The sequence below is a fragment of the Xyrauchen texanus genome, chromosome 17 (genome assembly GCF_025860055.1).
Source record: "Xyrauchen texanus isolate HMW12.3.18 chromosome 17, RBS_HiC_50CHRs, whole genome shotgun sequence".
NCBI classification, from domain to species: Eukaryota; Metazoa; Chordata; class Actinopteri; order Cypriniformes; family Catostomidae; genus Xyrauchen; species Xyrauchen texanus.
Window position 1 is genome coordinate 26,783,242 of NC_068292.1, and position 15,992 is coordinate 26,799,233.

At 40.4% G+C, this 15,992-nt stretch overlaps 1 pseudogene; it reads right to left on the reverse strand.

Annotated features, from left to right (window-relative positions):
• Nucleotides 1–3,505: 3,505 nt before the first annotated feature.
• LOC127657658 (metalloreductase STEAP4-like) lies at nt 3,506–10,938 on the reverse strand (annotated as a pseudogene).
• Between the last annotated feature and the right edge of the window lie 5,054 nt (nt 10,939–15,992).

Genomic DNA, 15,992 nt, shown 5'->3' on the forward strand with positions numbered 1-15,992 from the left:
AATTTCAAAAAATAAAAAACACACATCAATTGTGGTCACAAGGACTGTATCGACTAAATCCTGCCGGTATCTCGCTTCAGGAAGTCGAGAACAGTGCTCGAAAAACACCGAGACCAGCCTCGAGAGGCTGGTTCCCGTAGTAGATTTTGTAGAGGCATGGAATCATCTTCCCAACATATCTGCATGGGTCCTGCATATAATAAAATCAGGGTACAAACTGCAGTTCGGGCACCGCCCCCAAATTCTCTGGGGTGGTGCAGACTACAGTGGTTCGGAGCAGGCTCAGGTGATGGAACAAGAAGTGCAATCTCTGCTGCTGAAGGAGGCCATAGAATGTGTTCCTCATTCAGACAGGGAGTCCGGTCTTTACAGCCGGTACTTTATAGTTCCAAAAAAAAAAAAAAAAAAAAGGATGGGGGGTTGAGGCCGATTTTAGATCTCAGAGTTTTGAACCGGCCTTTGAGGAGGTTCAGGTTCAAAATGCTTACCATTCCTGTCATCGTGAGTCAGATCAGATCCGAGGACTGGTTTGTCACGATAGATCTAAAAGACGCCTATTTTCATGTACCCATCCTTCCATGTCACAGGAGGTTCCTGAGGTTCAGCTTTGGGTGAAGCTTACCAATATCGGGTTCTTCCGTTCGGCCTAGCACTCTCTCCCGCACATTCACCAAATGTATGGATGCAGCTCCTGCTCCTCTGAGACTTCAGGGCATCCGCATACTGAATTTTATCGATGACTGGCTCATTCTGGCCCAGTCTCGAGAAATGGCGGTTCGGCATCGAGATGTCGTCCTTGGCCATATTCGAAGTTTGGGGTTGAGACTCAACACAAAAGAGTGTGTTACAACCATCCCAGTGCACAACGTTTCTGGGTGTTGTGTGGGACTCTGTTACGATGCAGGCACGCATGTCTCCTGCACGTATCGAGTCCATTCTGGCGATGGTGTCCGGGTTAAAACTAGGCCAGGCCATCACTGTAAAGCAGTTTCAAAGACTGCTGGGCCTCATGGCAGTGGCATCCAACTTGATACCTTTGGGCCTTTTACACATGAGGCCCCTCCAGTGGTGGCTGAAAGCCAAGGTGTTTTCCCCCAAGGGGAATCCATTTCGTATAATCAGAGTAATGCGCAGATGCCTTCGTTCTCTGCTAATATGGAAGAAACCTTGGTTCCTGTCCCTAGGGCCAGTGTTGGGAGCGTCATGTCGCCGGAAAACCGTTTCGACAGACGCCTCCCTCACTGGCTGGGGCGCGGTCATGGACGGCCGCTTTGCCAGGGGTCTGTGGCAGGACCATCATCATTCTTGGCACATAAACTGTCTAGAGATGTTGGCTGTGTTCAGGGCTCTGAGGAGCTTCCTTCCAGACATCAAAGGTTACCATGTCCTAGTACGTTCGGACAATACATCAGTGGTAGCTTATCTGAACCGACAAGGAGGACTCAGATCAGCCCTCTGTGCAGACTGGCGCATCAGATAATTCTTTGGTCCCAAGGGAAAATACTGTCTATCAGAGCATGTATATTCCGGGGGTTCAGAATCAGGGAGCAGACATCCTGTCGAGGCAGGGGCTGAGGCCCGGGGAATGGAGACTTCATCCAGAGGTGGTGAAGTTGATATGGGACAAATTTGGACCATCAGAAGTGGATCTATTCGCGTCTTGAGAGACGTCCCACTGTCCACTTTGGTTCTCCCTCTCACATCCAGCCCCACTGGGGTTGGACGCCATGGTACAGGCTTGGCCGAGGCTTCGCCTGTACGCATTTCCCCGATCGCTCTGCTCCGGGAGTCCTGGAAAGGGTCCGCCAAGAGGGCATCAGTCTACTTCTGGTTGCCCCCATGTGGCCGGCCCAGTATGGTTCTCAGACATAATTTCACTCCTGATAGCTCCGCCATGGCAGATTCCTCTGAGGAGGGATCTGTTGTCTCAGGCGGGGGGCACAGTCTTCCACCCTCGTCCAGAGCAGTGGAAACTGTGGGTCTGGCCCCTGAGGGGGTTCAGTACCTAAATGCTGGTCTATCAGCGGGGGTGGTTGAAACCATACTTAGCTCTAGGGCTCCGTCTACTAGGAGATTATATGGCCTCAAGTGGAATGTGTTCTCCACTTGGTGTAGAGAACATGAAGTAGATCCAGTTAACTGCCCGGTGGCTTCAGTTCTGGAGTTTCTTCAAGATCGTTTCTCTGCGGGTCTCTCCCTTCCACACTTAAGGTGTGCGTGGCTGCCATTTCGGCGTTCCATGCACCACTGAGTGATGGGCCTCTGGGGAGGCACCAGCTGGTCATTCGTTTTCTCCGTGGTACATGGAGGATGAGACTGACAACCAGGTCCAGGGTTCCTGCCTGGGACCTGGCGGTGGTTCTCGAAGGGTTATCCCTGGCCCCCTTCGAACCCCTTCAGTCGGCTTCGCCCAAGGACCTGACGTTCAAGATGGCTTTTCTCTTAGCTATTACCTCTCTAAAGAGGGTGGGTGATCTTCAAGCCCTGGCAGTGACGCCAGCTTGCTTGGAGTTTGCCCCTGGCGGAGTTAAAGCCATTTTACACCCGAGACCTGGCTATGTGCCTAAGGTGCCGTCTAACACGGCACGGTCTACGGTCCTGCAGGCTATTTATCCTCCACCTCATGTGTCGGCAGAAGAAGAGAGGCTCCATTTGCTCTGCCCTGTCAGAGCTTTGAGTGTTTACCTCGAGAGGTCCTCTTCTTGGAGGAGGTCGGACCAACTGTTAGTGTGTTTTGGGTCACCTAAGAAGGGGCTCCCTGCCTCGAAAAAAACCATTAGTAATTGGATTGTTCAGGCTATTATCTCGGCCTACAAGGTGCGCAATTTGCCTTCACCTTTGGCCGTGAGGGCTCATTCAACTAGAGGCATGGCGTCCTCTAGGGCTCTCTTATCGGGAGTACCCCTCCAGGAGATCTGTGAGGCAGCCGGTTGGGCTACCCCGCACACTTTCATCAGGTTTTACAGTCTGCACCTCCCTAGTACGCCTGGCGCACGTGTGCTCTCGTCCTAGCTGAGTGCCTGAGTTCAGTTTCACCCTAGGGCAGGCCTTTTTTCGGTGCGTGGCCTAGTGGGCATTCGTTCCCCAAAGAGTCGTTTTCAACGACGCAGTGCGAGTTCCCTCGGAAGGGAACGTCTCGGGTTATGACTATAACCCTTGTTCCCTGAGAAGGGAACGAGACACTGCGTCGTCCTGCCACGCCCCTCAAGGCCTGAGAGCGGCTTGCTTCATCGCTAGGCTAATGTGTATGTGTACCGGCGTCACTTTTATGCATCCGGTTATGCCGTCACATGTTACGTCATGACGCAACACCAATCAAGATTGGAATAGTTTCATTCATAATTCAGAGGCGCACGCTAAGGAGCGTTCCCCAAAGAGTCGTTTTCAACGACGCAGTGTCTCGTTCCCTTCTCAGGGAACAAGGGTTATAGTCATAACCCGAGACGTTTTCTTGGTTTTGGACATCCAGGTGGATGCTGCACACTGGTGGCAGCATCCACCAAAATCATTCCAAACTCATGGTCTGTCTCTCCTCGCCTTGACGGATACGGGTGACCTTGCGGTCTACGCATGGAGTTAAAAAGATCAACTTCAGGACAGGAACCACACATGGGACCACCAGAGACAGCATGTATGCAGGAGGCATCCACCATCGATATGATGTAGGTTTCAGAAATCTATCCTAGCCATACAGGAATGTGTGTGCAGTACAGAGCAGCAAACTGATGTAACCCAGTTTAGACTTTACAGAGGACAGGAATGGAAATAGAGTTGAGTATAACAAAAATAATTGTGTACAATCACTGCATGAGCATTCTTAGATTAAAAACCTGCTGGACCAATTTATCTGTAATCTGAATATAGACTAATCTAATATAAAATAAGTATTTTAGCTCATAGGACAGAGGAAAAAGCAATACAGAAAGTTACCAACATAGTTCTCATATATAATATAATGTCATATAATTTCTAAACAAATTAGTAATATTTCTGCCAGTACCACTCAATTGCCAATGATATTTTACAGACTGTGAAACCCTCCAATTCAAAGAGTTGCTCACAGATGGAAGGGATGTAATTCCTAACAGGACAAACAGGCTAAATCAAAGAATTCCCATGGAATAGTAGTAGTCACAACGCTAGGCTACTGTGTTGTCAAACTGGTAGGTTTTATTATCTTTAGTGTAAGTAGTGTGTTCCCTCTGAAAATGCAGCAAAGAATACTATGAGTACCAAGATGATTTACTGTAATTTTGTAACTCAAAGAATGGAGAGTGGAATGTTGGACACTTTAAACACTCAGCTTTTGCGGCTTACCCTATGTAGCAGAAGGGACAAAACTTTTGTAACTGAAAGTAACAGGCAAGACGCTTGAGAAAATGCCAACTTACAAATTTGAGTTGAATGCTTTACCATTACCCCATGCTGTGAGAATATGTATGTTATTTGAGATGTAAGTGTTGGGCTAAGGTTGGTGTATATACTAAAGCTAGCTGCAACACTATGCATGCCTTTTGATTAAAAAATGCTGAGATCTGACTAGAGAGATTATAATGCGACAAGCGATGTCTTTACCATTGGCCACACACACTCATAGATAACATCTCTTGTGAGCCCATAGAAGAATATGAATGTGGATTGGCCAATGGCAATGTAGAGAGGAAGTCTCCAGAGAAGAAAGTGTAGCAGGGGCACGTCTTCCAGCTCAGCAGCTGCTCTGACCAGAGGGAGCCTCTGTCCAGGGCAGTGATACCAAGTAGACTTGTAGTCGAGACCGCCTAAACCGAGACAAGACACTACCAAGACCAGAGGGTATCGAGACCAAGACAAGACCAAGACCAAGACCAAGACAGACCAAGTCGAGACCAAGACCGAGACCAAGTCGAGACCGGAGGGAAAAAAAACTTTTATGCTGCCTTTATTTGATTTTTGGAGCTTGAAAGGACTGTTCTCTATTCACTTGCATTGTATAGACCTACAGAGCTGAAATATTCTTCTAGAAATCTTCATTTGTTTTTAGCAATTACATATAAATTATAGATTATATATAAAGTTTTATTTAGATTATAGATTATACATAATTTATAGGCTTAAGTGCAGGATCCGAAAGTTGGTCGTTTTGTCGCTATGGTTACACGCACACACACACACACACACACACACACACACACACACACACACACACACACACACACACACACACACACACACACAGTTGGTGGTGCGCTCAAAATCATCTGTCAGTTGTGCAGTTACCCAAAATCTCGTTACTTAGCATGTAACGTTAGTTACGTCCTTAGAGAGGCTTGCAAAAAATATGTCCCTAAATAACTTATACTGTACGTGTGAGAAGAACACATGATAAACAACAATAATTCAGCAGATGCATGATCTGTTTGGTCATGGGAGGTTGGAAAGGTTTTACCTTAGCTTTCCCTGTGTTTACGCTCCAGGTGTCTGCTGAACGTTGAGGTGGTCCCGGCTGTCTCTGTTAAGCAGACTTTGCAGAATCTACATTTCGCCGAATGCTTCTTTTTATTTGACGATGTGCAGAAGAACTCATTGTGTTCTACGAAAGCAAATTTTATGACCAAGGAATTCGCTGACATGCTACTGACTGACTGTGCTCTTTACGCTCTACGCTACACTCACTCACTGAAGTATAATGTTATATGAGTAATACTGTTGCATTATCGAACGTTGTGTCGTCGTGGATATTGTAGTATTGTATTGCTAAATCTCCGACCACTATGTCGGTCTGAGACAGCGAGACCTAGACAAGACCGAGAGGTCCGAGACCAAGACAAGACCAAGACCAAAGACCGTCAAGGCCGTGACAAGACCGAGACCACGTAAAAGTGGTCTCGAGACCAAGACCGGTCTCGAGACATACATCACTAATACCAAGACTCTGAGCGATGTCTACCACTAGCTGTTTAGCATCAGTCCGGTCTCCACAGATAAGTACCTACTCAAATGAAAAAACAAAAAGCAAAATAGGGTGTTGTCATAAGAAATTAATTAAATTCAGTTAAAGTAACAAAACTACTCTTGTGACAAGCTACTCTTGTGTACAAGTAAATGGATTTTTTAACTTAAAAAAAAAGAAAAACCTTAGCTGGTTTGCAGCTCTTAGCTCAGTTATGCAGCTTTAGCCAAAGGCGGGTGCACACTGGCCAAATATTGGCCATGATTCTGCCGTCTGAGACAAATTAAATTTGTATCTTGTCGCAGGGCAAAATCGGCAGTGTGACATGTTCACAGATGACTGATTAATAGCTTTTGCAATGATCTTCAGATTTAGCATCATAGCTGTATAGTGTGACTGCTATCAGACAAGATATTACGCTCCTCTCTCGCACCCTAATTCACTTTGAAAGAAACCTGCTCCGTGTTTGCACCACCATAGCAACATTTGTGCCCTGTTATCACTCTACTCAAGCACTTTCAATGTTTTTCTTCTTTTCTTTTTATATAAAAAGTTTGAATAAATAAATAAGCAGAAAAAAACTTTGTGAAAAGTGTAACATGGCAGCAATATGAAAGCATTATTCTTTGAATTAAATGAATACAGAGCTTAGGCTACAAAATAAAAATAAATAAATTATTGCATTTTCAATTTTTTTTCCTTCACATTTATCAGGCATTTTCTTTAAAACATTAATTTAATTACTATTTTTCTTTTAATACATTTAAACGACTGTGTAACATTGCTGGAAACAGGCAGAGACAATGACGATGATGTGAAGATGAACCAGAGTGCAGTTTATTTTTCAAACGTGTAATCCAAAAACCCTAACTAAAAACATGAACAAAAACTGAACTTGACATGACATGACATGACTTGACTATAGACTTAACTTAAACATAACATAACATGACTGGACCATGGCTTGACTTGACTTCAATAAAACAACAAAGTTACATTAACAATACCTAACAAGAGACAATGGCAAACATGAGGGCTTCAATACATAGTCGTGGTAACAAGACAACCAATGAACAAACAGAACTATAAACAAGATAACAAGACTATTAAACTAAATCAATGACAAACTAAAACTGATGACAAAGTAATAAACCGATAAACCAATGAAAACAAGACACATGAACAGGGGAAACACATGACAAGATCACATGAGGGAACAGGAAATCACATGACAACAGGAACTAGATTTTCAAAATAAAAGACATGAAAAACATAAACCAACAGAATAAACATGACATACCCCCCCACCTCTAGGGGCAGCTCCCGACGCCCCCAAAACATAATAAAGTTAATTAAGGAGCAGGGGGTTCTTGAGACGTGGCCTGACAAGACATGGTGTAGGGCGTGGTCTGGCGAGACAGGGCATAGCCGATGAAGCTGAGGACCAAGGTGGAGCCGTAGGGATGGAGGTCCCTGGTGGAGCAGAGGCGGGCCTGAACCGTGCAGCAGAGGCTTGCTTGTGACAAGGTATGGAGCAGACTGAAGCTTGGCTTTGACATGGCCTGGAGCTGACTCTGGTGTGGCTGTGACATGGCCTAGAGCTGACTCTTGCATAGCTGTGACATGGCCTGCAACTGACTCTTGCATGGCTGTGACATGGTGTGGGACGTTGGCTCGTCGATTATGATGTGGGACGTGGAACGTTGGCTCATTGACCATGATGTGGGACGTTGGCTCGTCGACCATGACGTGGTCACTTTAGACATAAACTACTGAGTTTACATTAAATCCTCACCAAGATTGGCATTGGCAGAATTATAAAGTGTATTTTATCATTTAGGCACGAACTCGCATTAGCACTCAAACATTAGCCGCCTGTCGATCAAACAGCGCAGCTACAGACTTCAGGAAATAAAAAGTCAATCTTTTATATTTTATCTAGATCAACCAACCAGTGGTGCTCTTACTATCATGATTGATGTAATGAACACCCCTGTTCTAGATGTAGAACATAGGCTAAGTGTAGAAAATTACTCAAAAGTTTGATCGAGGACATATCTCTTTTTTCCAATAAACATCTAGATCATTTCATTGCCCAGCCCTATTGATAACACTGCATTAATCTCTCACAGCAGCCCAATAATCTCAGTGATAGATAGTTAAATTACAGGCTACGTTATAGACACACAGAATCTAGTAAGCATTTACCTTTATATGTTTCTTCAAATTAGAGGCAGGATTAATGCTGATATATGGCTTGAGCAAGTTAAACTCACATGACACGATCATGCAATTGGCATTTTTCACTGCGAAAATCACTTTCAGGTGCGGCCGGTTATGTTAAGCTCTAAACTGTGCTTGAGGCATTCTCCACAGTTGGCGCCAGATCTGCAGCTTAAAGTTTTTTACGTGTGAGTCAGGAGACTCTCCCCAGCCAATCATGTTGATAGATAAAAATAAAATGATGACAGGGAAGTAGTGAACACAGACAATAACGCAGTAAAAGTACAGTTACAGCACTTAAAATGTATTCAAGTAAAACATTTTTTTAACTACTTAAAAAAGTTACATTCTTGGGAAAAAGTAATTAATTACAGTAACTTGAGTATTTGTAATTTGTTACTTTACACCCCTGACTATAATCCACATTTTATGTTTTCTCCAATGTGAATGGAGAAGATTGTAATTTTAATGTAATCTTTTATTTCCACAATGAATATTTGCATGTGGTAGATTATTATTACCGTAGGCTACATCCTGCACTCACAGTCATTCTCAACATCTGTCATTTTCTGTATTTGTGATCAAGCTGTCTTATTATAGGCCTATTTGACAAAATCCATCTTTCTTGTAAATGTTAGCCTATGCTCGTGATGGAGTGGTATTGGAGCTACGGAAATGCTGATGTCATGACTTTCAGAGAGAGAAAACAAACGCTCCTCCGTGGTGGGCAAATTTTGCCATTTCGCTTCTATTCTGCAACACTCCCGTAACGTGAGTCACGTTCACTAATCGGGATGGTTGGGACCACAGTCAGCAACGATTTGTATTGTGCAGTCTGAAATAAGGTCACACAGTGTGCCAAGTTGATATCAATGCGTTCTTATCATACAGTCTGACAAGCAACAATCATAAAGGACTATTATAAATCGTACAGTGTGCACCCACCTTAAGCTGGCCCTCAGTAGGTTTAATTGGTTTCCCAGTTTGACCAGCTGATAGGTGCCCAAAATCCCCCTGTAAAACCAGCACACCAGACCAGCCTGTACATTTTGGTTGACCAGCTAAGACCAGCAACCAGTTATGGCTGGTTTAAGCTCATTTTTTTCTTAAGCAGGTTTTATTTTTGGCTTATTCTAACAAGGTAACATTTTATTGACCTACAATACATTCAATAGTACAAAAGACTCCTTTAATAGTTTTCAAGAGCATTGAAATATCCTCTGGGAATCTAATTTCTTCACAGCAATATGCTGTATAAGTCTGAACATAATTTTCACAGTTGGCCTTTAGACAAAAACAAGAATCTATGATCAAAACAAGAAATAATAGCAAATAAACTGCTTGGCCGGGTTTGACAATTCATTTTTATTTAGACACACACACACACACACACACACACACACACACACACACACACGCACACGCACACACGCACGCACGCACACTCATGCACACACCACACACACACACACACACCTACACACAAACAGGTGACAGAGAACGTAGCGATAATAATAGTTTGCAGGAGCTCAGATTCCATCTGGCCAGTTTTTCACCCACCACCTGCTGATGTGAATATGAGTTTCACTCAAAAAAGGATGCACTTAGGAAGAAGTTGGCCTCATTTCAAAGATGATAGGCAGCTATATAGACTATTAAGACATGGATGCAGATGCTTACTGTTTATAGGCCTACACTTACATGAATATTCATGCCTCTTTTGCACAGTGTAAAGTTATATGTTGTCCTTTTTGATTAATGACGTGTTAGCTTACATTTAGCTGCCTTTCAGTCGAGATACGCTATATGTAACGTTTTATTGGTCTTTTTTTAACCTTTACAAGGCCTATATGTCCATTCAGGGCTATTATGGGAGACAGAGTTAGGCTGCACAATTCTCTGTTCAAAGCTTATCTCTGTGCTTTGCCCTTGTTGCTGGAATGATTAACAATAGTTTGCAACATTTTAGGATTGATACATGATAATTTACCTGGTTTCTGTCTGGCTGAATCATTCTCTATCACTATTGTACAGCTCTTGGAGCCTTTTTTTTTCTCAACAAAATTTTATTTAGATTTGACTGCCAACCCTGCTGAAAATACCAGTATTGCTGGTGACCAGGTTATGTTGTGTTTTGTGTGCTGGCTAAATATGACAAAGCTTTCCTTTTGGGGATATTCAGGAGTGTCCTCATTTGGAAAAACAATTATTATTATTATTATTATTTTATTTGTTAATACATGAAAAATTAAATATGTTTTTCTAAGGTTTAGGTTTGGGTTATTCTATACCAATTATAATTAATGCTATGTAGTCTAAGGTATGATGTCACTAAGAATGCTAAACAAACATGAACATCTGTGTATTTACCTGTCTGTTGGCATCTAGTCCCCCAGACTGCAGTGCCCAGGCTGAGATGGTGTTGAAGGCTTTGACCACAGTTGTCCCTGGAATCAGCCTGCTCAGGTACTCTGTATTAGATTCAGGGAACAGACTCCTTTTGAAATTATTGCTGATGTCTACAAGGACCTTTCCCTCGAGATCAGAAAATCCATAGTGCTCCCTCTGTACAGCCACAAAAATCACATGCTGCAGCAGCATCAGTCATGACCTTTGAACCCTTGCGCAGCAATGAACAGTTTTTTGGGGTCTTGGAATCCATATACAACACTGAACCCCGACTGAAGCAAACAAAGCCCCAGCAAGCATCCAAATATACACACTGTATCATGTTTATTCTGTGTCTTTCTAGGTAAGTCCATCAATGCAATTGAATCTGAATTCATTTCTAAAAAAACAAGAGAAGACTCAATAAACCATAAAGGAAATAAAATTAGCTATGAAAGTTTCAAGTAATGCCTATTGTAAAAGTGCATACCAAATGCACTTTTGTTGTTGTCTAGTTTCCAGATTTGGTACAAGCTCTCTGGCTGTCAAACTTCTACTTTAGTGATTTAAATGCTCGCTTTTTAAAATATTTTTTTAATCAAATTTAATTATGCTCTTCAAACACTACATTTGGCTGCACCAGTTAATTCATGGTTGATTGTGCACTCTAAAAGAGCATAGATTGATATACTGAAAATTTAAATGATTACAATGTAAGGGCAAGAAAAGACTTAAAAATATTATTTAAAAAAAAGAAGAGGAAGAAAAAAAGAAAAACAATCCAGTATCAGCATATTTGTAAATATATCAAAGGCCTTTTGAAATCTACCCAAGAATCAAAGAATACTCACAGGTAAAGCTGCAAGGAATTTGTTTTCAGGAATATGTGCTCCAGTTCTCGGTAAAATCCACAGATCTTTGTTTGAACAATTAGATCCTCTTACTCTTAAAATGTCTCACTTTTTGAATTTGAATTTTATTACGACAACATTATAGTAGCTACCCCTAAAGAATTGAATAGTACTTTTGCAAAATATGTTTAAATCGTGTACACTCATATGAGATCCAGTCATTTGAGATACACACATGAGAATAATCCAGTCTGTTTTAATTGACATGGAGCTGGGCTGCCTTATAGGGTCAACCATATTGAAAAAACATAACCAGCCGAATACTACTTATTTTATCTTGGTAACCTCTCTATTATCAGACACTTTTACTCATGGAATAAATGTATCATATCTGACTGTAAATACTACATTTCTACAATGACATCTGTAAAAGAAAAAGATTACTTTTTAAATGATGCAGCATCAATGCTGCTATGTTAGTATTAGTCCAAAATGACCATCATATTAACCAGCACAGCATGCAAAAAAAATTACTTTTAAATCAAGCACTGTAGGACCAAACACTTTAGTGTGATGCTTTTTTTCTTTCCATGCCTTTATTTGCTCTACCTGTGTGGCATATCTAAAAACTTGCTTCCCAGAATCCTGAACGATACATGGAGCACAGTTCTCACAGTGCGCATTATACGCTGCACACCTTTACTGATCTACAAAAAACTACTAGATCTGTCATCTACCAGCACCACATGGTGATTATTTATTACATTAATAGATCAGTACACACCTCACTGCTTTGCAGGGATGGAGACCTCGGGGGCGCAGTCACTGCATGATTCCTGCAGAATTAGCCATACATCACATTGCACCAATATAATGCTGTACTATTCAAGTACACCAGTGTGGCCAAAGGCTGATAATCCTGGATTTAGCTCTTTGTTATCTATAACTATAACTGCTTGTCCATGCCTCAGCATGTGTGTGTTTGTATTTGTATTTGTGCAGGTCAAAGCCTACAAGGATGCAATGTTGGGATGAAAAATGGATGCCAGATGATAATGTGTAGCGTTTTGAATTAAACTTTGACCCACATTCACATAAGCACACACATGGTTCTGATATGCATGTGATTCGAAGAGCCCTGTTGAAAAGACAAGTTTAGACGACCCTGAATTTACCCACCAAACAGGGAATGTTCCAACAACTTTGACTAACGTTAGGTAAAGGATAGGAACATACACTGTTAAAATAACATTATTGGAACTGTCCATATGATAGTTTTCAGGAAGCGTTTATATTTTCAGGAATGTTATGCTAACCTTAAAATATATAAACAAACAAGCTCATGACAAATGTTTCAATAAGTTAATAAATCCTAACATTCTGGATTCTGATTTAATCCATGTTGCCATGCTTTCTTTAGAATGAGCAAGCAATAAAATTCTTGGATAAAATTAAGGCTGATGATACATCAAGATTTTAGGTAAGAATTATAAATCTCTCTCTTGCCATCCCAGATGTGCAAGACCTTCTTCTACAGAACATAAAATATGATTTTAAGAAGAATCTTTCAGCTCTATAGATCCATTCAATCCAAGTGAAAGGGTGCCAAAATTTGGACACTCCAAAAAGCAGAAAAAGACATCATAAAAGTATTCCAGACTCCAGTAGTTAAATCCATATATATCTATGACTGGTGTGGGTATGAAAAAAATCTATATTTAAGTAATTTTTTACAAGAAATTCTTCTCCCTACCCAGTAGGGAGCGAGATGCATGAATTTCATCAAAAACACAAGAAGAATGTGAAAGTGATCTGTTTCTCACCCACACCTATCACTTCTGACAACACTGATTTAACCACTCTTATGGATTACTTTTATGTAACTTATGTGATTTTTTTTTGAGCTTCAAATTTTTGGCACCTATTCACTTGCATTGTATGGACCAAAAGAGCTGAGAAATTCTAAAAATCTGTTGAGCAGATGCACATCTGGGATGACATAATGGTAAGTAAATGATGAGAGAATTTTCATTTTTTGTTGAACTATTCCTTTAAGCGGTAGGCTGTAATCAGCAAGTACAGGTCTTTTAATGGTCACTTTCCTTTAAGATTCTTCATCATAATTATATGTGACCAAAAAGATCACTTTAATGTGTGTTTTTTTTAAACCAGTATTATGCCTGTCAGTGTCTATGCACATTCCTTATTGAGTGCGCTTGATTTGCACCTTTTATTAGAGAATGCTGTTGCTAATATTAAGCTCAATACTAGTATCAATTATTGAGAACACAAGTGCCTCTACCTTGTGATTGGTGACCCGTGTTTTAAGTATTTGATTGATAAATGGTGTTTATAAAGAGGATGTTGTCTTTGTTATCTTCTTGTAAACTATTAAATGCTTCTCTTGCATTTTATTTGTAAGAGAAGCAGAATTATTTTTCTTTATTATTGAACAAAAAGCACAGGGGATACATGTATCAAGCACAGAAAAATAAAATAAAAATAAAACATTACACTCAAAATAAGCAAGGCAATAGGCTAGATAAGGGATAGTCCACTAAAAAAATAAACACAATTCACAAGATATGCATAGAAACAACAAATATACAAAATGAATACAAGTAATTAGAAGTAAATAACATTGGGAATACATAAATAAAAATAATAATAAAAAAAAAATATATATATATATATATATTATTTTTTTTTCCTTCCCTCCTTCCCTCCTTTCCCCCTTTTTTTTTTCAGAAAAGCATGAGGGAATTTATACTGAAACCATAATTTCTTTGAGCAACAAAGAAGTTTTAGCAGCTTTCTTATTAGCTGATAAACAAAGAGAGTCATAAAATAATTTCAAATCAACACAAAAAAGTCTAAAATTGGGCTTAGAATCAGTTACTTTACATTTATGAAGATGAAACTCACCACATAAAGTGAGCAGTTTTAATCTGTCATCCATCTCCTTTGATCCGGAGTCCCAAATCAAAAACAACACATTCACAACCTCAAGAGTAAAGAGTTTGTAATAAGCAGAAAAAATAAGCCAGGCTACTTTTTTCCAGAACTCCTTTGCATAATCACATTCAAAAAACAAATGCGGTATTGTTTCCAAATGAGAATTACAGAATGCGCACTGTGAAGAGATGTCCAACTTAAATTTAGAAAGAAGAGAGTTACAGGGATAGTAATTATGTAGAATTTTAAAATGAAGCTCTTTCCACTTGTTAGGTAACAGAAACTTATTAATTCCAGCCCATATATTAATGGTAGAAAGAGAAGGATAATTTAATTTCTATTTGAAAAAAGCTTTGGGATGACAGCTGATCTTCCTAATAAGAAATCTTCTAATCCAAAAATTGTTACATTTGATATTGGAAAGCTCCAAACCTCCAATACATAACCGGGGCAATACACAAACGGATGCTCTGTAGCTACAGTCTGACCTAACCGTATGCAAAAGTTTAGGTGAAATAGAATTAATAACCCAGTTATAAACTTTAGGTGAGGAATCCACTCCAAAAAGGTTGATAAATTCATTGTAGGAATAAAAGCTGCCATCCTTCTTCAACAAATCCAAAACAAAAAGAACACCTTTGTCAACCCAGTCCTTAATAAAGATAGATTTTTTCCCACGCAGCACATTCTGATTGTTCCATAGAATACTCCTATGAGGGGAAAAATTGTGGCAAAAGAGAAGCAGAATTATCCCTGTAGCTTGTTCTCTCTCTCTCTCTCTCCCTCTCTCTCTCTCTCTCTCTCTCTCTCTCTCCTGGTGAGTTCTTGCGCCTGTACCCAACAGTACCAATATTAATCTGTATATGTTATTAGGTTGATGCGGTGAGCTCCTTTCTCACTGAAGGCAAGGCATTTATTTGGCCTTTAGTAGGGTGACCTTTAAAGGCTTCCAATTTTATGTAGGCCTATTAAGTGAATTCATAATAAATTTGCCATTGTAGGTGTGGTGTGGCCTTGTAAAACACTAGCTGTTTCTTCATACATGTTTCTTCACATCTGTTCCAGCGTGCCATTTCATCAGATTTGCTTGTTTGTGTTGCCAAACTTGTTGTACTGTTTTTGTCTCGTTTCTGCATTGTACAGTGCAAAACAAATTTAAGATGGGGAGAATACCTCCATTATAATTTGTAAAAAATCTTTTTGAGAAATGAAAACCCAACTCATACAAAATAGTTTTTTTATAGCCTAACGAATGCTTGTTAAATAGGAGTGATCTCAAACGAGTTGGGATCAGGTGCATTCAATAAGGCAGAAAATCATATCCAGATCGGGTTTGTGATAACGAGGAAATTGTGCTATAAAAGTAATTACGCCTAAAATGCTCCTATGGGCTTTCATTGACTAGTGCTTGTAAGGGATGTCTGAAAAATCCACCTACAGCACTAAAATGCCGAAGGTGTTCAAGTATTCATTCATTAATTCAATTAAAGTGTAAGTTATATATTCAATTAACAATCTTTTCTAAACTTTCTTTTATATATATATATATATATAAATGTTTTTTAAGACCGAACAGCCAGTTTCACTGAACACTTGGACACCAGTGATGTTTTAGCACAGTGTGTGGACTTTTCAGATGATCTCAT